Source organism: Cervus elaphus, chromosome 21, assembly GCF_910594005.1.
Source record: "Cervus elaphus chromosome 21, mCerEla1.1, whole genome shotgun sequence".
Lineage (NCBI taxonomy): Eukaryota > Metazoa > Chordata > Mammalia > Artiodactyla > Cervidae > Cervus > Cervus elaphus.
This window is the reverse complement of record NC_057835.1, coordinates 47409060-47431097: the sequence shown is the minus strand read 5'-3', so window position 1 is coordinate 47431097 and position 22038 is coordinate 47409060.

Here is a 22038-nt window from a genome sequence, read left to right as displayed (position 1 = left end):
ATGAACTTAGAATATCTGGTCAGAAGGAAAACAAAAGACCATTGTTAATTTGGTGATCTCTATTGCCAAGGCCTCAGATATTCTCCACTCTCTTTACTCAATCCAGTATCTAGAACCCTGATTTTTTTTCTGGATAGCCTTCGAGATACCTCCATATATTAAAAATTGAACTTATGGTTGGACCAAACAAAACTCACCTTACTGGTTTCCTTATCTAGTTAAAGTACCCCTGCCCCCATTCTCTCAATTAGCCAACTTAAATTGCCAAGAGTATCTTCTTTTTTTAAATTAAAGTATAGCTGACTTACAACATTATATTAGTTTTAGGTGTACAAATAGTGATTCTCTATTTTTATAGTTTATACTCCATTTACAGTTGTTATGAAATATTGGCTACATCCCCTGTGCTATACAATGTATCCTTTTATCTTATTTATTTTATACATAATAGTTTGGGCCTCCTAATCCCCTACCCCTATCTTGTCCCTCCCTCCTTCCCTCTCCCCTTTGGTGACCACTAGTTTGCTCTCTGTATCTGTGAGTCTTTCTCTTATGTTATATTCATTCATTTTGTTTTTCAGCTTCCATATATGTGATAACATACAGTATGTGTCTTTCTCATCTTTCTCTTGGAGAAGGCAATGGCACCCCAGTCCAGTACTCTTGCCTGGAAAATCCCATGGATGGAGGAGCCTGGTAGGCTGCAGTCTTTGGGTCATGAAGAGTTAGACACGACTGAGTGACTTCACTTTCACTTTTCACTTTCATGCATTGGAGAAGGCAATGGCAACCCACTCCAGTGTTCTTGCCTGGAGAATCCCAGGGACAGGGGCGCCTGGTGGGCTGCCGTCTATGGGGTCGCACAGAGTCAGACACGACTGAAGTGACTTAGCAGCAGCAGCATCTTTCTCTGTCTATTTCACTTAGCATAATACCCTCTAGGCCCATCCACATTGTTACAAATGGCAGAATTTCATTCTTTTTTTAGGGCTGAGTAATATTCTATTTTGTGTATATGTATATATACATATATTGTGTGTGTGTGTGTGTATATATATATACATATGTATGTATACCACATTTTCTTTATCCATTCATCTGGTGATGGGCACTTAGATTGCTCCTGTATCTTGGCTAATACGCTAATGCTGCTGTGAGCACTGGGGCTCCTGATGCCAGGATTACCTCGATCAGCCTGCATTTACTCAGTGTCCAGTGATGCAGAACATGGTCGTGAGCTGGGCTGTCATCTGGGCAGCATGAGGGTTAGAGTTAATTTAACTCTGTGTTTTAAAGTTTCTGGTTGATGCACTGGTTCTCTGGTTCTTTCATAATTTTTTTTAAAAAGTTTCCTTAATTCCTAACTTCACTTCCCCAAGCTGCAAGGCTTCTTCCCACCCATAACTTTAGCTAGCGTCTGTTTGCCTTTTAAAATAGACTAGAAAAGACTTCCCTGGTGATACACTGGATAAGAATCTACCTGCCAATGCAGAGGACACGGGTTTGATCCCTGGTCCGGGAAGATTCCACATGCCACGGAACAACCAAGCCTGTGCCCCACAACTGCTGAGCCTGTGTGCTGCAACTACTGAAGCCGGCCTGTCTAGAGCCTGAGTTGTGCAGCAAGAGAAACCACCGCAATGAGAAGCTTGTGTCCTGCAATGAAGAGATGCCCTTGCTCTCTGCAACCAGAGAAAGCCCATGCACAGCAACAAAGACCTAGCACAACCATAAATAAATAAATATTTTTTTAAAAAAGATAGATTGGAAAGCCAGCTTTATTTCTAGGAGTTTATTCAAAGGAAATTATCAAGGGGTGCTGACTTTGATTTCATATGTATTGTACCAAGCACTTCATCGTCATTGTATTGTTTAATTTGCATAATAATCCTACAATGTAGACACTCTTCCCCATATTACAATTGAGGGAACATCTAAAAATTTTAAATAAATGTTTAAAAGGAACTGGTGGACCTAGAACTCAAATCAATGTCCTTCTGCTATCTTATGGATCCCTGCAAAGATTATCTGCAAAACTATTAAATCCAATGTTGTTCATAAGAGCAAAATAGGAAGACTCTGAGGTCCAAAAGTACACGTTTGGTTATATAAATCCCAAGACATCCATTATGATGAAGAACAAAGCAATATATAAAATGAAAATGTCAGAAAATACTTACCCCATAAAATATATAAAACGTTGAAGAGTGATTTGTTTTTGTTCATAAGTCTCCATGAATTAAAAAAACTCTGAGAAAATGGGCAACAAAATATTAGCAATTATGTCAAATTGGAGTAATGTTTTCCCCTTTTTTGTGATTTCTTCTTGAACCTTTTTTAAAACTTAGGACATTTTTATTGTTGTAATTTAGTTCCTAAGTTATGTCCAACTCTTTTGCCACCCCATGAACTGTAGCCCACCAGGCTCCTCCGTCTATGGGATTTCCCGGGCAAGAATACTGGAGTGGGTTTCCATTTCCTTTTCCAGGGGATCTTCCTGACCCAGGGATCGAACCGAGTTTCCTGTGTTTCTTGCATTGGCAGGCAGGTTCTTCACTGCTGAGCCACCAGGGAAATCCAACTTAAGACATACTACCTGTAATATGACAAGAACAGCGACAACAGGAAAGTAAAATAGCAAGTCTGAATTCACATATCCCTTCAAGCACAATTTCCTTTCACACCTTTGCTCATTCATCCTGCACTGCCTGCCCCTTCCAGCATCCGAAACGTTTATCAATTCATTCGTTTTGTTCATTCAAAAAATACTTATTGACTGCATTTGTGTGCCTAGCATAGTTGTAAGTCCTGAGAATACAGTCATGAATAAAACAAACAATAAAATAAATGTTACTTTTCTCCCTGGAAATGACTCACTATCAGCCCCAGCAAGCAAAAAGCAGTAAACAAAAAGTCAAAGAAGATTATTAAACTAAGGTGACCTAATATTTCTGGGTGGGTAATTTAGCTGGAGGAAGTAAAGGTGTTTCTTTCTGAAGAGGTAATATTTCATCTTACATCTGAATCACCAAGATTAGGAGAGAGAATCTTCCAGCCTGAGATAACAGCTTAGGGGAAAAAAAAAAAACAAAAAACAGCATCTGGAATAAGCTTGGAGCATCATTAAAAAATATCCAGGTGGCTGGAGCAATATGGAGGCAGGTGATGATATAAATGCAGGGACTTGCCTCTATCATCCTAGCTCTTGCATCATTTACAACTAATTCTTTAAAAATCCCATTACAATGAGCATCTTGAGGCCAATATTTCAGTCTTCTTTGAAAAGAAGTACCTGGGCTTTCTCTGATGACTCAACAGGTAAAGAATCTCCCTGCCATGTAGGAGACTCAGGAGATGTGGGTTCAGTCCCTGGGTCAGGAAGATCCCCTGGAGGAGGAAATGGCAACCCACCCCAGTATTCTTGCCTGGGAAATCCCACGGACAGAGGAGCCTGGGGAGCTACAGTCTAAAGGATTGCAAAGAGTTGGACACGACGAAGCATGCTTGCAACGACAGCCTGGAATACAACAGGACCTCACTCATTGAATGAGTGGATGGATGGATGTATGAATGAACGAATGAACTACGCATTGACAAAAGATAAAATGTTCTTCAAAATAGATGTTAGGCTCTTAAACTCTCATTTTCAGTATCACTGTCACTATGATTTTCTTTAATCTCTCACTTAGAGGTCTTCCCACTCTCTATCAGCTACAAGCACACACACATGCATTCCTGAAATAATGATCTCAGACAGTTGGGGGGAAAAATGTGATCTGATCTACAAATATTTGTTAACTCTAGGACGTTCTAGTGATAGAGCAAGGAAAGCAATATTTACAGAGCAGAGTTAGGTCTGCAGAAAGAGTACAGGTTTGAGAGTTATTCAAGCCGGGTTTGCAAATCAGGTCTGTTCTTTCCCAACTTTGGGACATTGGGCAATTTGGACACACCCTCTGAGTCTTAGTTTCCATACCTGTAAGATGAAATCATAATATTGAGAGAGTAGCAAATCACCCTAAGTTGTCCTGAACTGATGTGGTCCCTTGAGACTCAGGAATTTCAGTTGTAAATCAAGACAGTCCCAGGCAAAGTTGGATGAGATGGTCATCCTAGGTACCAAACACGTATTGTTGTAACTTAAGATGTGTTCATAAGCACTTGATCATGCCAGGCACACAGTAGGCCAGCAAATGACAGCTGCTAAAATAAAATTCTCCAGTAGAGTCAAGCACCGCCCTTTAATCATGCATGACATGTTCAGAGGCAGACATTACTGACCTCAGGAAAAGACCAAGAGATTCAAAGAAAGTTAATGACCTATTAAGGACACAGTGAATGAAGGGGCTGGGATTCAAACTCAGAGTCTGCATAAGCTCAGAGCCAAAGTTCTTTCCTTTCTTCAGTGCCACAGACACTGAGGCCAAGTATATTTTCAGCAACCAAAACAATTCCAACAGTTTTCATTTTTGTGCTGTTTTCCCAAACTATAAATGTTCTCTTTTAGAAACAGCATTGCAAAGTCGTGAGATTGTTGAGATCATTCTGTGAATGTGAAACTTTTGAAATCACTTAATTGCTGTTTGGTGACAAGGCACACTTCATTGAAAATTAATGGAGGATTTTTCTTTTCTTTTGTCACTTGAGGATTCAATTCAACAATGCAGTGAGGACACCTTTACGCTAGAAAATATGTTTGTCACATGCCTGTCTGTGCTTGATGAGATTATCGATAAAGCTTTTGCTGGAGATTTCTGGACAGTATTAGATTTCTCTCCCAGTGTTTTCCTTGTAGATTCACATTGTCATGCTTCTGAACAGGTTTTGCTCCAAAAATGCTCAATATCATAAGTCAGATCATCAAAACAGTATGTCCTTTTTGTGTGTGCTATTGAGCTTAGTTTGAAGATTCATTTTTGTTGGAAGTCTATTCATCTTAACCACACCGCGTGGTTCTTGCAGGCAGTGTTATGCTGTCTTGACCGCAGAAGGTTCACCAAATTCAATTACTGCTTCAATAACACTGCTGGCACTTGCTGAACTCTGAATAAGGAAGAATTCTCTGCAGCCATCCAGCTGAGGACTGTGAATTACTGTTACATTAAGCCAGCTGTTCTGGGAATAATCAGAAGGTGCAAAGGGTAAGGATGGCAAGGCTGTACAAATTTTCCTAAAGAATATATGTCTTTCTCTTTAGGACAAGAAAATGAAGGTGTGAATTTCAACCCAGGAAGCTCTACAAAAGAATATACAGCTCCATTCAAATGGCAACATTTCACAGAATAAAGAGCCCACCAGTACTTTTGGGCCAAAAGGATCTTGAAAAGAAATACTTTATGATCCAAGAAGAGGATGTTGCTTGGACTTATATTTTATTAGCAAAATCCAAGAGGCAAGATCTGTTTGAAGCATAGATTCAGAAGTCTAGAAGAGGTCACAAAGTTCTTAGCCTGGGTTAAATAAGGGTCAGTATGCCCCCAAATGACCCAGAATTGTCCTGCTGAAGCAAGGCCATCCACAAGATTCTTGGGGGTCCTTGGCAGAGGAGATCCCCCAAAATGTATGTTCTAGCTCCTCTGAAAGTTCAGCAGTGAGAATCCTCCCCAGTATTTTTCAGAGCTTCTCAGCACCCAGGAAAAAGAATAAAAACTACAAGTCTTATTGAGTGTGCCCTGTTATCTCTCCAAACTACATACCCTCACTCAAGAATATACTTCAATTTCATCCACCTCATTAGAATTAACTCAAATGTGCTCTTTTTAATAGCTGAGTAACATTCCATTGTGTATATGTACCATAAATTTTTATACAGAGTGAAGTAAGTCAGAAAGAAAAGCACCAATACAGTACATTAATGCATATATATGGAATTTAGAAAGATGGTAACAATGACCCTATGTGCAAGACAGCAAAAGAGACACAGATATGAGGAATGGACTTTTAGACTTAGTGGGAGAAGCCAAGGGTGGGATGATTTGAGAAAATAGCATTGAAACATGTGTATTACCATATGTGAAATAGATGACCAGTCCAAGTTCAGTGCATGAAGCAGGGCACTCAAAGCTACTGTGCTGGGACGACCCAGAGATGGGATGGGGAGGGAGGTGGGAGGGCGGTTTGGGATGGGAGACACATGTACACCCATGGCTGATTCATGTCAATGCATGGCAAAAAACACCACAATGTTGTAAAGCAATTAGCCTTCAATTAAAATAAATTAATAAAATAAAAGACAAAAAAAAATATACTTCAAGGTCACTTTCTCTAGGAAGTCTTCTCAACTGCACCCTTAAGTCTCGAACAGAACTGGGCCACTATCCCCTTTGTGCCTAAATGCTCCTCGTAGCAATTCTATCATGGCTGCTAAAATGCTCTGCGTCTGTTATTTGTTTTCCTGTCTTTCTCCCATTAGACTCTAAGCTCCATGAGGGCAGGGACCTCATTTGGTTTTCTTGCCACTGCCTCACACCGTGCTTCTCAAACTTCCATCACCTTACTCCAAACAGCTGAGCATGGTGAACAACTACAACACAAATCTAGCATTTCAAGCTGAAGTTTCTAAGCCATGCCACATTCTTCTCTTAAAAGTTCACATAAATCTTGACTTTTCTTGAATCTGTCCACGCTTGTTTAAATATAAAAAAACATTTAAAATTTCTAGTTGGCTATTCAATTTTTCCCACCTAAATCTTCAAGTAAAATTGATGCTACATAATGGTATTTAACTGAAGCTTCTCATATTTCCTTGCACACTTCACATAGTCAGATTAGCAGTAATAATAATAATTCCAAATTCTATCTTATTTTATGAGGCATCAATCTTAAGAAGTACTATTAACAATTTATACATCAAAAAGAAATAAATTCTTCCAAATGACCTAGGACATACCATCGATTATAAGTACAAAAGTCCCACTTTTAGAAGTACAAAAATGTTGTTAAATGTTTCTTTTAGAATATTTAAAATTTAAGAAAGAGATAAAGAAGGAGAGGATGGTGGAGGAGGGAAAGAATTAACATTTATCAAGCTTATTAGGTTCCAGACAACACACAACATCTTTTACATAGATGACCTCATTCACTTTACTCCTTATGAAAATCCTATGTGGGTGATACCATTTTATCTCAAAATTCCAGATGAGGAAAGCAAAGCTTTGGAAAGATGAATAGCTTATATGGAGTCAAAAGTCTATCATGTGGTAAGGATTGGATCTGAATTCTCCCATTCCGCATCCAGAATTTGTTTAATCCCTCTGCTTCACTATCTGTATCCTGGATTACATGTACTTGTTTTGTCAAAAATTTTTCTTTTGTTTCAGGTTCAAAGGAATTGTTAACAAAAGAAACCACTCATTACACACAAAAAACAATTTCAATATATAATAGATAGTTATTTAATTTACTCTCAATATACAATCATTAAAAGAGAAATAGAAACAAAGAACAGTAACAGCACATACATCTCTAAATTGAGAAAAATCAATATCCAGGCTTAAACAGCATGCTGGGAAGTCCCAAGTAACAGCAGTGTGGACAAGGATGTTGACTTCAACAACTCTTGTGGTTCTATCCACATGGATACTTACGGAGTACCTACACTGAGCCATGCACTCATAAATTTCGTCTTTATAACCTTACTTTTCCTCATCACAACCCTAAAAGGTGAGCAATGTTTACCACTTTACAGATAAGACTGATAACGATTCGAACTCCAGGGCACGTGGCTGTAGAGACCAGACTCATTATAGCTTGACTTACCATCATTTCCCAAGAGCTTGCAATGCACTTCCTTCTCCTTTTCTCTTTTATTGTAATGAGCATTTTAAAGGTTGAACTCACTGCAATAGAAGCACTTTCATTTTTTGGATTAGAAAATAGCCACCAAAGCCTTTAGATTTATTCTGGTCTTTCTAGGCACTATGGTGATGAAATAAACAGTGAAGCTATTTTTTTTTTTCTCTTTAAATTTTATTGGAGTATAGTTGCTTTGCAATGTTGTGTGAGTTTCTGCTATATGACAAAGTGAATCAGTTATACATACACATATATCCTCTCTTTTTTAGGTTTCCTGCCCATTTAGGTCATCACAGAACACTGACTAGAATTCCCTGTTCTATACAGTAGGTTCTCATTAGTTAGCCATTTTGTACAAAGTAGGGCATATACATCAGCTCCAACCTCACAATTCAGCCACCCTTCCTTTCCCCCTTATTATGTGTGAGTTTGTTCTGTACATCTATGTCTTTATTTCTGCTTTGCAAATAAGTTTAGCTGAACCATTATTCTAGATTCCACATATAAGTCATGTTATATGATATTTGTTTTTCTCTTTATGACTTATTCACTCTGTATGACTGTTTCTAGGTCTACTTCAGTTCAGTTCAGTTCAGTTCAGTCGCTCAGTCGTGTCTGACTCTTTGCGACCCCATGAATCGGAGCACACCAGGCCTCCCTGTCCATCACCAACTCCCGGAGTTTACTCAAACTCATGTCCATCGAGTCGGTGATGCCATCCAGCCATCTCATCCTCTGTTGTCCCCTTCTTCTCCTGCCCTCAATCCCCCCCAGCAGGTCTACTTGTGTCTCTACAAACGGCCCAGTTTCATTCCTTTTTATGACTGAGTAATATTCCATTGTATATATGCACCACATCTCCCTTATTTATTCTTCTGTTGATGGTCATTGAGGTTATTTCCATGCTCTGACTATTGTAAATAGTGCTGCAGTGCACATTGAGGCACATGTATTATTTTGAATTATGGTTTTCTCCTGGTATACACCCAGGAGTGAGTTTGCTGGTTATATGGTAGTTGTATTTCTAGTTTTTTGAGGTGTCTCCATTATGTTCTCCATAATGACTGTACCAATTTACATTCCTGACAACAGTGTAAGAGGGTTCCCTTCCCTCTATATCCTCTCCAGCATTTGTCGCTTGTAAATTTTTTGATGAAACAATGGAGATACTAATTAAAGCTATGTATACATCCCCCAACCTGTTCAAGAGATTTAAAAAAATCAAACAGGAAACCAGCTACTAAAACTATATCTTGCCAATCAAAGAAATTGGCTTTTCTATGGAGTCACTTGATTTGTTGGACTGAAATAAGATATCAAGGTGCATCTATAAATGCTTTATAGATAGATTCATTTAATTGGTCAGACCATTTTTTGAAATAGGTCATTTCATTCTAACAACTTGTTTATAACCCAAGTTACTAACTAGTTAATGACCATTCAATATCTTAAAAACAAGTCATTTGTTTAGTAGTGCCTACTACCATTTTAAAAATTAGCCTTTACGATTTATCCAAGAAAAATGTATTAATTAGTTAATACTTTAATTTGATCAAACTTGAGACTGTCTAAGGCCTGACCACACACCTCTTCTCCTATTAGACTGATCACCACAGATAATGCTTCCAATGTTGGACACAGGTTCTTAGACAAAAAGAGTTGAACTTCATACCACACTGGAATAGTTAATGAAGTTTAAATTGTTCAACCTTGGAACAAAAGTAAATCCAAATATTATTTTCCATTGCCTTCCTTAAAAACACAAAGCCCTGCTTTTTAGTGAGCGTACTTTCCCCCAACACTTTGCATTAAGTTGCACATCTCTTTAGCCTTATACAACTTAACTATGGATTTATAAGACCCTCAAATCTTGTAAATTGCACAAAACCTTTTTCACCCACCAATTTTCTACCACTCTTTTAGTTCTGTGTTTTTCTCATCTTTGATTAATATTTATAGCTTTGAAAATGTCTAGAGAAGCTACTATTTTTTTTCTGAAGGGGAAAATGGCATTATTTCACTTGAGTGTTTCCTGAACTCTACAATCACACTATGAAAAAAAAGATAGTAACAGCCAAGAACTCGGATCCCTACCCTGGCTAGCTAGGTGTGTGGCATTTTTTCCATGGACATTAAGCCCAGAGCAAATGTCCTTTTATTGGTTATCTAGAGTCTTCACAGGCATTTGGCTAAATTTTAAATTACTCGGGGTTTGTGTCTTCCACAGAATGAAAGACTATTTACATGTTCTTGGCTATTTTAGATTCCCTGCCTGGTTACATGAATCAGTTGCTTTTCTTTTTTTAAGGATTTTTTTTAATTGGAGTATATACAACTGCTTTACAGTGTTTGTGTTAGTTTCTGCCATAAATGAAGTATATCAGCCATAGGCATACATATATCCCCTCCCTCTTGGATCTCCCAGCCACCCCCTCATCCCACCCATCTAGGTCATAACAGAGAACCAAGCTGAGCTTCCTGAGCTTCACAACAGGTTCCCACTATCTATTTCACACAAGTCAATCCAAATTTCCCAGTTCATCTTACCTTCCCCTTCCCCCCAACGCATGTCCACGTGTCTGTTCTCTATCTCTGCGTCTCTATTCCTGCCTCAGAAATAGGTTCATCTGTACCATTTTTTCCTAGATTCCACATACATGCATTAATATATGATATTTTTCTCTTTCTTACTTCGCTCTGCGTGACAGACTCTTTGTCCATCTACATCTCTACCAATGATACTGTTTCATTTCTTTAGTGGCTGAGTAATATTCCATCTGTACATATACCATATCTTCTTTAAGGGTAGTTGATACATCACAACTCAGGAGGAGCCACTTGAAGTAGTATTGAGACTGCTACTTTGTTTCCAAGACTTCACATTTACCTTCTTTTCATCTCTGTGGAGTGAGTAGGCTTTCCTTCTCCAGGGGATTTTCCCAACCAGAGATCAAACCCAGGTCTCCCACATTGCAGGCAGATTCTTTACCAGCTGAGCCACAAGGGAAGCACAGAGAACCGGAGTGGGTAGCCTATCCCCTCTCCAGCGGATCTTCCTGACCCAGGAATCGAACCAGGGCCTCCTGCATTGCAGGCAGGTTCTTTACCAGCTGAACTATCAAGGAAGCCTGATATATGTACCACATCTTCTTTAAGGGTAGTTGATACACCACAACTCAGGAGGAACCACCTGAAGTAGTATTAAAGCTGTTACTTTGTTTCCAAGATTTCACATTTGCTTTCTTTTCACCTCTCTCTCTCAACTTTTCAATTTCTTGCTTTTTTTCTTCAAAGATTTTTGGAAAATGCAAGCATTCCCCAATACATTGGTCCACTAGGGTGGACACTGAAGTGTAACAGTTGCTCTGTGTGCCCACCAGTGACCTCTTTTCTAAATGAAATTATTGAACTGCCCTTCTCAAGTTCAGTATGCCATCTTTGGGATCATCCCTACACTTGAGAGGTGGAAAGCAAACATCAGAGAAATCTCTATAAGAGCGCAACTAAGAAAGAAACTCTATCCATCAATCTGAAGCCATCATAGCCATTGTTATCGTTCACAGATAATAGTTTACGGGCTACGTTCAACAGTCTTTACTACTCTACAAAATATTAAACAATAATTTCACACAAAATGGGAACTCAGTAAACGCTGTATAAAAATGAAAGGATAAAATGATGAAAGGATGAAAGGACCATGAGCTAGAGGAATTGGATGGTTAAAGTATTAACTGACAAATAAACAAGCAAATGAGACCTGGAACGTTATGACTCTCATTCCCTAATGGTTTAAATAAAAGTTTTCTCTTTGCAAAATTTATGCTGAAAGTCATTAATTATGATGTCAAGAATTTGCCCAGAACTCACACCCATCCAACAACAATTGTTCCATGCTCCCTTTGCTGGTTCTCAGCAATCCTCCTGTTAGTTCACACCTCATTTTGCATTGTTTCTCTGTTACCACTGATAACCTCAAGAGTTCACCTTAAAAAAAAAAAAAAAAAAAAAAAGGAGAATGCCTCAGGACAGAGCTTCCCTCAGCAATAAAGAACCTGTGTGCCAATGCAGGAGACCCAGGTTCTTTCAGACATCAGGAAGATCCCCTGGAGAAGGAAATGGCAACCGACTCCAGTATTTCTGCCTGGGAAATCCCATGGACAGAGGAACCTGGCAGGCTACAGTCCATGGGGTCCCAAAAGAGCTGGACACGACTTAGTGACTACATTAAAAAAAAAAAGAAAAGAAAAGAAAAGAAAAACACCACCTCAGGGCAAGCATTAATTTTGCCTCAAAATCAAAATAGATCAAAACCAAAAATCTGATCTCTTCTGATATCAGGAAAAACTGTATGTCTTCTTTCAACATGGCTTTAACTTCACCCTTGGTGGAAACAAAAACCCTAGAATTATTGAGGAAGGAACCTTTGACTCTTTTTTAGGTCCAGTTTATACTCCAACATCTTAATGGAGTAACTCCAGTTCTAATTAGATTGATTTCCATTCCAAATATTCTTATACACATTGTCTCATTCAGTGTTCATAACTACTCACTGAGGTACTGATTTTTCTGCCTATTTTACTCGTTAACTGGTATTTGAGAGAAAAATATGCAATCTATAAACTCAAAAGAAATAGCTTGTAATGAGTTCATTTGAACCATCAGTCATGTTTCCCACAAATGACGTAAGTCTTTAATTGCCTAACTTTTCCAAAGGAGTAGCAAAGCATGCCACTGGTTTTGTGGCTTTCAATCTTTTCTAGAACATTCTTAAGCAGTATCCATTAGAGAACTTAGGAGAAGACAATCTCCATTAAGTGTGTATTACCCCATCATCATAGACTGGGAGTTACCTATTTCTCTGTATTGCAAGGCATAGCAAAAAATGCAATACAACACACTCTTACAGACTTTATAAATCATAACCCATCATGCAGATGACAGACAAACCCAAGAAAAAAATGAAAAAATGAGGGCGAGATTTCTATTCTTCATAAATCATGCTTCATTCCAATGTATTCTATATCAGAGGAGGATAACTGATTCTATTTGGATGAGCTCATTTAAACATGTCAAGCTCTTTCACAAAGATTAATTAAAATATGTCAGCTATGCTGGTGGCAAAGCCATCTTGTTTTAAATCTTCAAGAAGTAATATACAAAGCAGGATTACAACTGTTCAGCCTTTAGCATGACACGCATAAAATCAATATTTCAAGCTCCTTTGGGAGTTACAGCCCAGCATGTTGCATATGAATCGTCATAATGACCTCACCCAGCCCCTCCTGTCCAGTGGGAAATGGGATTACCCAGCTTTCAAGGAGGGACTCAAAGGCTAAGCAATTCCTAAGAGTTGTGGACAGGCTGATGGTTTTCTAGAAGACAAATGTCAAATGTACAAGTTTCCTAGATGCCATGCCATAATCAGTCCCAGATGCTCCAAACTCAGAGAGCCAAACTCAGTCTTTGGAAAGGCTTTGAGGACAGCAGAGCAAAGGCATGGCCAGAACCCATCCTGAATGACTTCTCACTGCCCAGAAGTTCATAATAGCAAGACTTCTATACAGCCCAGAAGGGCTTCCCAGGAACCGCTAGTGGTAAAGAATCCACCTGCTCATGCAGGAGATGCAGGGGACATGGGTTCACAGGTGAGGAAGATCCCCTGGAGGAGGAAATGGCAACCTGCTTCAGTATTCTTGCCTGGAAAACTCCATGGACAGAGGAGCCTGGCAGGCTACAGTCCATGGGACTGCGAAGAGTTGGACATGACTGAGCACACAATATGATTATATACTCCAGAAAAAAATGAACCTCAAGATTTCCTCTGGGAGATCTTATCTTTTTTGAGATTTTATCTTGTATCTCACTGAATGAAAGCAGTTCTCATTGACTGATCTTTCTGGACTTATTATAATCAATATTTTAATTTCTGTATTCTTTATTTGTGAAGAACTAGGTTCTCCTTTGCAATTGGGTTGATTTAAGATTCCCACCAATTCTTGCCCTGTGTTTTGAAACTTCAGCTCCACTTGAGGATGCCTTAAGGATAATCTGAGAAAGATATGGTTAGGATTGACTAGCACAATGTTTTAGCTGGGGTGATTTTGCTTCCCAGGGGATGTTTAACAATATCTAAAGACTTTTTTTTTTTTTTAAATTTTAACAGCAGGGGAGTTGCTACTGGCTTCTGGTGGATAGAGGTCAAAGATACTTCTAAACATCCTACAACACATATGACAGCTTTCACAACAAGGAATTATCCAACCCAGTTGCCAATAACGCCACGGTGAAGAAGCCTTGCATAATGGCAAAAGCTTAAGTTTAATGTCAGAGAAAGCTCACGTTTAAACACTCTCTCCAACTATGTTGTGGGAAGCAAAGAAAGTGACAGACTAATTATTCCAGTGTTGACTAATAAGAAATCTCTGAAAAAAAAAAAGATGTTGCAGAAACCACTTTTGTGACAAGATGGATGAGCTAGAAAATACATTTGGCCTTCTGGTTGGCCACTAGAACACAATTTGGGAAGATAAACTCCAGGGATAACTGGGAAAAAGAATTGATAACCAAAGAGATTGCCCATTTATGACATATTTTGGCTGACTTAAGGACCCTCAAAGTGTTAATTTCCAGAAAAACTGAAAGAGGAATTAAGATAAGCATCAGCTATGTGTTGTTTTTAAGCCACAGTTGAAGAGAGATCATGAAATACATTTTTTCATTCACGTCTGTCTCTCCCCTATGTGACAAACATGGCATGCACAATTGGCGCCTATATTATCCTTTGGGCAATAAGTTATCCCAGTTGCCTTAGCAACTGTCAATATTTGTCTAGTATGTCACAGCCCCAAGTTGGCTGATGTCTGATTCAACATTTACTTGTAAAGTTTAGGAAAGAGAGACACCCAGTGGTCTAAATGAAACTGACCTGCTGAAAGCCATCTTCGGCTTCATTTTATTTTCACCTGAGAATGTTTATTAATCTTTTAATCTGATCCTCTTTTAATGATCAGCAATACCCTCAGTTAAAATTATGGACACAGAGAAAAACAAGGGTTGGAACACTTACTTTACCTATAAAGGAGCCAACAGCAAATATTTTAAGCTTGGTGTGCCACATAGCAACTATACAACTCTGCTGTTAGAGCATGAAGGCAGCATTAGACAATAGATAAACAAGTGAGCACATCTGTATGGCAATAAAATTTTATTTACAAGAAGAAGCAGCAGACCAGATGTGTCCTGCAGGCAATCCCTTACCACCTCTGCAAAGGAAAATGGAATCGGTAGGCCTTTTGAAGCTACACTTTCAAATGTCCCTTCATTCTCCCAAATTTCCAGAGACTTGGAAGAATTCCTGCAAAAAGAAATAAGATCAGCATTCAGTTAATAACATAATGCACAACAGCTATGTATTGTGTGTATACTGTTCCAAGCACTTATTCTAAATACCGGGATAACAGCAAGGTACAAAGCAGTGAAAAATCCCTGTCCTATGGAGCGTATAATTACAGTCAGTAATATACTATGTAAATAAAATGTCCAAGAGACTTTCCTGGAACTTGTTCGTATCTAGGGGACTTTCTGTACAAGAAGGGATGGAATTGCCATTGGAGAAAGGATGGTAAGGAAAACCTCAATGAGAAGGTGAAGGTGTAGCTCATGGGAACAGTGAAAGTAATCCAAGCAGAGGAAACAGTGAGTGTTCAGACTCTGAGCAGGAGAGATCAAAGATGCCCCTGTGCCTGGGGCAAAGTGGTGACGGGAAGAAAAGGAGGTGAGGACATCAGAAAGGAGGTGAGGAAATGAGAAAAGTGAACGGAGCAGGATGACAGCAGGCTGGCGGTCACTGTGTGGAATTTGGATCTTATACTGAGTGGTATTTTGAACAGAAGAGTGACATGTGACTTAGTTGTGGAAAGGATTGCTCTGACAGCTCTATTGAGAAGGCGGTCTATGGAAACAAAGATGGAAGGGGGAAGGTCTATTATGAGGATACTGCAGTCATCCAGCTGAGAGACACCTGTGGAAGTGGTGAGGATGGTGAGAAGTATAGGAGTTGTACATTAGAACAAACAAGATCTGATGACATACTGGATACATCAGTGTGGATGATATACTGGTTGTAAGAGAAAGTCTGGGTCAAAGCTAATATCAAGGTTTTTGCTTCCTGCACAGAGTGCACGTGTGCTCAGTCACTTTAGTTTGTCCGACTCTTTGCAACACCATAGACTGTAGCCTTCCAGGCTCCTCTGTCCATGGGATTCTCCAGGCAAGAATACTGGAGTGGGTAGACATTCTCTCTCCCATGGGATCTTCCCAACCCAGGAATCAAACCCACGTCTCCTCCATTGCAGACAGATTCTTTACGACTGAGCCACTGGGGAAGCCCTCCTGCATGCTGCAGTTGGTATTAATACTTTCCATGGAGAGGACTGGAGTAGGAAGAAATTTTTTATTAGGAGTATATCAAGTGTTCACTTCTGGATATGTTATGGGATGCTGTTAGACAAATAGATAGTTAGATGTATGAGTCTGAACTTCAAGGAAAACTGGTGGCTCAGACGGTAAAGCATCTGCCTACAATGTGGGAGACCCGGGTTTGACCCCTGGGTCGGGAAGATCCCCTGGAGAAGGAAATGGCAACCCATTGCAATACTTTTGCCTGGAAAATCCCATGGACAGAGGAGCCTGGTAGACTACAGTCCATGGGGTCGCAAAGAGTTGGATGTGACTGAGCGACTTCACTTTTCACTTTCGCTTTCATGAATAGTACAGGAATGGTATTTAAAGTCATGCGGCGAGAGGAGATAGCAAGAGAATGAATATAGATGGGGTAGAGAAGAAGAGAATTCACTTGATATGAGCCCTTGGGTGCTGCAACTTTCACTAGGTAGAAGGATGAGGAAGAACTAGGTGAAAAAATAGAGAAACTACTAGAAAAATAAGAGGAGAACCAGAATGTGAGATCCTGGAAGACAAGTGAAAAGAAACAAGAAGAAATGAATATGAAATTCCAGCAATAAGAAATGAACAAAAGATTGGAGCTGAAGACCTTAAGTGCTTGCTTTTTGCCTGTTGACCAGATAACTAGAACTATCTGCATTATCTATGCAGCATGGGGTTTTTATTATTTTTACCTAAAGACGTCTCTTTTTGGTAATGACAAACGTGTTTTTTAAAAAAAAAAAAAGCCTGTTTTTTCTCAATACACCTTTAAAGGTTTTTAAATTGTTTCATATCTGGTCAAGTTGAGATTTTTAAGAACCTCATTTTTAATTTGTAATAAAAGTTTACAGCTTGATTTTTTAAAAAAAAAAAGTCAACAAACTGCAAGCACCTGTTAATAAAGGTCTTAAATAATTTAAAAAAAAAAAAAAAAAGAAAAGATGTGATAAGATGTGTTATATACTAGTACCTCAAGTACAGTGAGCACTGAGAACTCATTTAGTTGGATTTATCAATGCGGAGGTCATAAACAGGGTCAGCATATACTTTATCATCCAAACCAAGGCATTTTGATAGTGAAAAATTATTCTTGGAGAACAGGCAAAGGCCCAGACTGTCTGTACAAACTGAGATGTGCAGTCACCCTAGTCATGGAAATATTGGCAAGTGTAATTTCATGGGTATAATAGGTGATTGCCTAAATGAATTGGGTTCAAAAGAGAATGGATGGAGGGGAATTAGGGACTGTGATCCAGATAACATTTCAAGGAGTTTGCAATAAAAGGAAATTGAGAACAATATAGGGTAAAGTGGGGTTTTGTTTAGTTTTGTAGATTGTTGTTGTTCTTTTGACCACGTGGCAGATGTGATCTTACTTCCCTTACCAGTGATCGAACCTGCACTCCCTATATTGGAAGTGTGGAGGCTTAACCACTGGATGGCCAGGAAAAGTCCCCATTTAGTTTTTAATATGGAGGATAGTATAGAATTTTGTGCACTGATGGGAATGATCTAGGTAAAAAAAAAAGGAAGAAAATTTGAGTCAAGGGGTAGAAAGAGGAGAATTGATGGAGTCGTGGGTTCCAAGGCACAAACAGAAGAGCTGATGTTAGATATGCATATAGGTTATTTTTTCCATAATAATGGGAGGCAAAGTAGAGAAAATAAACCCAGATTCAGGCTGATGGGTAGATGGTGTGGCGGGAACTTTAGAACTTCTCATCGCCTTGATTATAGTTTCTTATCTTGATGACAGTGAGGAGGGGGGAAGAAGGAAGAGGAGATGGATGTATAGCTGATTGAGCAGGGGAATACCAGGACCCACTGTCAGCACTGACACTCGCTGGATTGCAGAGGGCACTGGGGGTGTGGTTGACCCAACTCAATGCAACCGTGAATGATGTGTGGGAAAGAACTGGCCCCCAGAGAAAAATCGGAAATTGAAGTAATGTTAGACAAACACGGAATGAATGTTGGCACAACAAGCTCAACAGGCCCTAGGTCCTGGTCCCAGTTCTTCCATTTATCGTCTGTGCTACAATACTTTGAACAAGTTCCATAATGTCTTTGGGCTTCTGTACCTTCACATAACAAAATGCAGATCATAATACTCACCTCACCATCTTTCTGTGAGGACTGAATGAGACAGTGTGGAAAAACATCAGATACTGTTTGTTTCCAACAGGACTTTTGAATTTGAAAGATAGGCAAATTCTGTTTCTTTAGAATGTTAATAATAAATTAGGCAATCTTTTGGGGAGAATCGATAAGCTATTCCACTATTAATAGAGAAATCACCAACAATGTATCCAAGAATCATTTAAAAATGTCATTAACTTGTGAAGTCCACAATGATTTATAATGTATTTGCGCATATGTTTCTTCACTAGATTCTCAATTTTTTAAATTCAAAAGATCTGATTGAAAGCAGTATGTGATGTTATGATAACATCAATATGTGACCACTTCATAATCAAATTATGAAATCATTATGCAGCTATTATTATAATATGATTATTTAACATCATAACATCACATACTGCTTTCAATCAGGTTGTTCGAATTTTAAAAATTGAGAATCAGTCAGATATGACTGAGTGACTAAGCACAACAAGGCACATTACATATCCAAAATATTAAGTCACTGTCTATAGGCTGACCTCAAATTCTTTGACCTCAAATTCCAGTGAATGTCAGAGAAATGTGTGAGAAGATTCATAAAGCATTTCCATTCTGTAGAATAGCTGAATTTTTAAAGTAAACATAGAATATAATTTTTTATTATTCTGAGGCCAGTATGAGGGAAATGATTGACATTTCTACTGAGGCATGTTCACATTTAAGCACCTTGGCTAAAGTATATGACCTCTAAGAGTCCTTCCAGCTCTGACGGTCTGTATTGAAGTCTACTCAGGTTTATTCAGATCAATGGCTTATCAGTTCTGCACAAATTACTTCCTGGATCCAGAGCTGCTGTAACTCAAATTCACCAGATCCTTCTTGTCTGCAGATACACATGAAGTGACCTTTTCATCTATAGTCAAAGACTTTGCTCTTGACCTCTGCATCTACAGAATCCCTCACCATCCCCCTAAATCCCTCTCTTATGCATTTTGAGAATCTTATGAAGTAAAAGTTCATAAGTCCTCACATTCAGGCTGTTAGCTACTGACCCCAAGGGCAAACCTTCTAGCTTCTTTGTGTCTGTTTCATTTTCCTAAATCTATGCCTGTCCATAAAATATCTTGAGATAGGCTTTCCACTGTCATTGTCAACACCCATCCTGAGAAAGCCAACACAGCATCCAATGGCAACTGTCTCCACAAGTTCCCAAAGCTGGCCAGCTTGGAAATGTCAGAGGTACTGGGTTCTAAGCAGAGGTGTGTGTGCTCAGTCATGTCCAACTCTTTGTGACCCCATGGACTGTAGCCCACCAGGTTCCTCTGTCCATGAGATTCTCCAGTCAAGAATACTGGAGTGGGTTGTCATTACCTCCTTCAGGGGATCTTCCCAACCAGGGACCAAACCCGTATCTCCTTCATTGGCAGGCAGATTCTCTACCGCTGAACCACCAGGGAAACCCAGAGATAGAGAGAAGGGCCAAAACTGTAATCCTTTGACTCATTCATTTATTCATTCATTCAACATTAACTGAGCATCTCCTGTATAGAGCAAGAGAGCTTAGGGGTTAAGAGTCAAGACTTTGGGGTCAGACTTAAGTAGGTTCAAATTCTACTCTGCTACTCACAAGCTTTGTGATCTTGGTCAAGTTCCTTACTCTCTCTGAGCCTCAGTTTACTTCTCTGTGAGATGAACCTCAAGACAGACCTCTCTCATAGAGTTCCGGTGAGAATTAAATGAGATTATACATGTCATGTTGGGACCTGGATCAAAATACATCAGCTTTCATGCTCACTTGAGTTCTAGACTTTGGTTTGGCTCTAGGGATGGAAATTTGCGTTATATCTGCTTCATTTGGTTGTTTTAAGTGCACCGAGCATGACCACTTAGGAACCAAATCAAAAACAATCTGAGGTCCCTGGGGAGATTTGAGACTCGCTTTGGGTCAGCATCCTTCCCATTCACCTCAAAACATTTTACATGCTGGCTTTCAAAGGTCTTTGTCTTGTTTTCCTTCTTTGGCCTCTTCTCTTTGCCTAGACACTTTCTGGAAATGGTGACAATTTTAATCTTTCTGTTAAAATTTGATTTTTATATATTTCTTTTTGGCTGTGCTGGGTCTTCGTTGCCAGGCAGGCTTTCTCTAGTTGTGGTGAGTTGGGGCTACTTTCTAGTTACAGTGTGAGGGCTTCTCTTGTTGCAGAGCACGGGCTGTAGGCTGCACAGCCTTCTGTAGCTGTGGTGCCATGGGCTCAGCAGGGGTGGCTCTCAGGCTCTAGAACACAGGCTCAGTAGTTGTGGCACGCAGGCTTAGTTGCTCCGCAACATGTGGGATCTTCCTGGATCAGGGATCGAACCCGTGTCTCTTGCATTTGCAGGCAGATTCTTTACTTCTGCACCACCAGGGAAGCCTCTTAATCCTTTCTTTTGTTCTCTGATCATTACTACTTCCAAACTCCACTCTGAGTTCCCAAATCTGTCTCCCCATTGCCTTCATTCTGGTTCCCAGCACCAGCAGCTTTTGTCCCAACTACTTCAAAAGCTTTTTAATTCGTCTCTCTATTTCCTCTCTAATCCTGCTCTATGATTTTTATAACAAAGCAATTGAATAGTCCATTTCTCTGTCCATATAGCAGCTTCCCATTGTATTTTTAGCAAAATCTAAGTTAATTAGCATTGGGTGGAAAAGATAAATTGCTAACTACTGAAATCCATTCTCTTCTCCACAGTGTCAGCTACACATTGGCACTCACCATGGGCACTTGCCATCTACCTCTATAAGGACTAACTCATGCTCTGCTGCAGCTGCTGACTTTCAACATGGCCTAAAAAGGAGTTCAGGGTGGAGAGCAGAAATGAGGATAGGTGTGCAGTCCCTGAGGTTGCAAAGAGTGGGACACGACTGAGCGACTGAACTGAACTGTGCTCTGGAAAAAGCTGGTGGAACAGGTCTTCAGATAATTGGATATTTCCAGGAGCTGATTTTATGAGCTCATATGTAGAAAAGCACTAAAATTCCTCATGGTAATGACTGCTCCTCATGACTAGCAGAAACCATTAGCAAAAAAATATGTGCTTGATTGCATGTACTCCCCCTTCACCAAAATCACATATATACTGGCCTTCCCCACTGCCTCTTTGGAGCAGTTTCTCAGCGCTATCTGAGGTACTGTCTCCTGGGCTACAGTCCTCATTATTCTGATACATTTCAATTACTGTACCTGCTGATATCATTAATTATTGTGGCCTTTTCTGCAGTTTATGTATCTTTCAAACCACTGATTGCAGTATTTGTTTGGATTACCTTAAATTCCATAAATAAAAGAGAAAGAATGGTTTCAAAAAAGCACTTTCCTCAGGTATCTGATGTAGCTGAGTACTGTGTGGCACTTTACTAAACTAAGAATTCGTGTTTTCAAGATGTTGGAACTCACCTGGATGAGCACAGGAACCTGGCAGATACACAGACATCCAGTTTATTCAGTCGCTCAGTTGTGTCTGACTCTTTGTGACCCCGTGGACTGCAGCACACCAGGCTTCCCTGTCCTTCACCATCTCCTAGAGTTTGCTCAAACTCATGTCCATTGAGTCGGTGATGCTATCCAGCCATGTCATCCTCTGTCATCCCCTTCTCCTCCTGCCTTCAGTCTTCCCCAGCATTAGGGTCTTTTCCAAGGA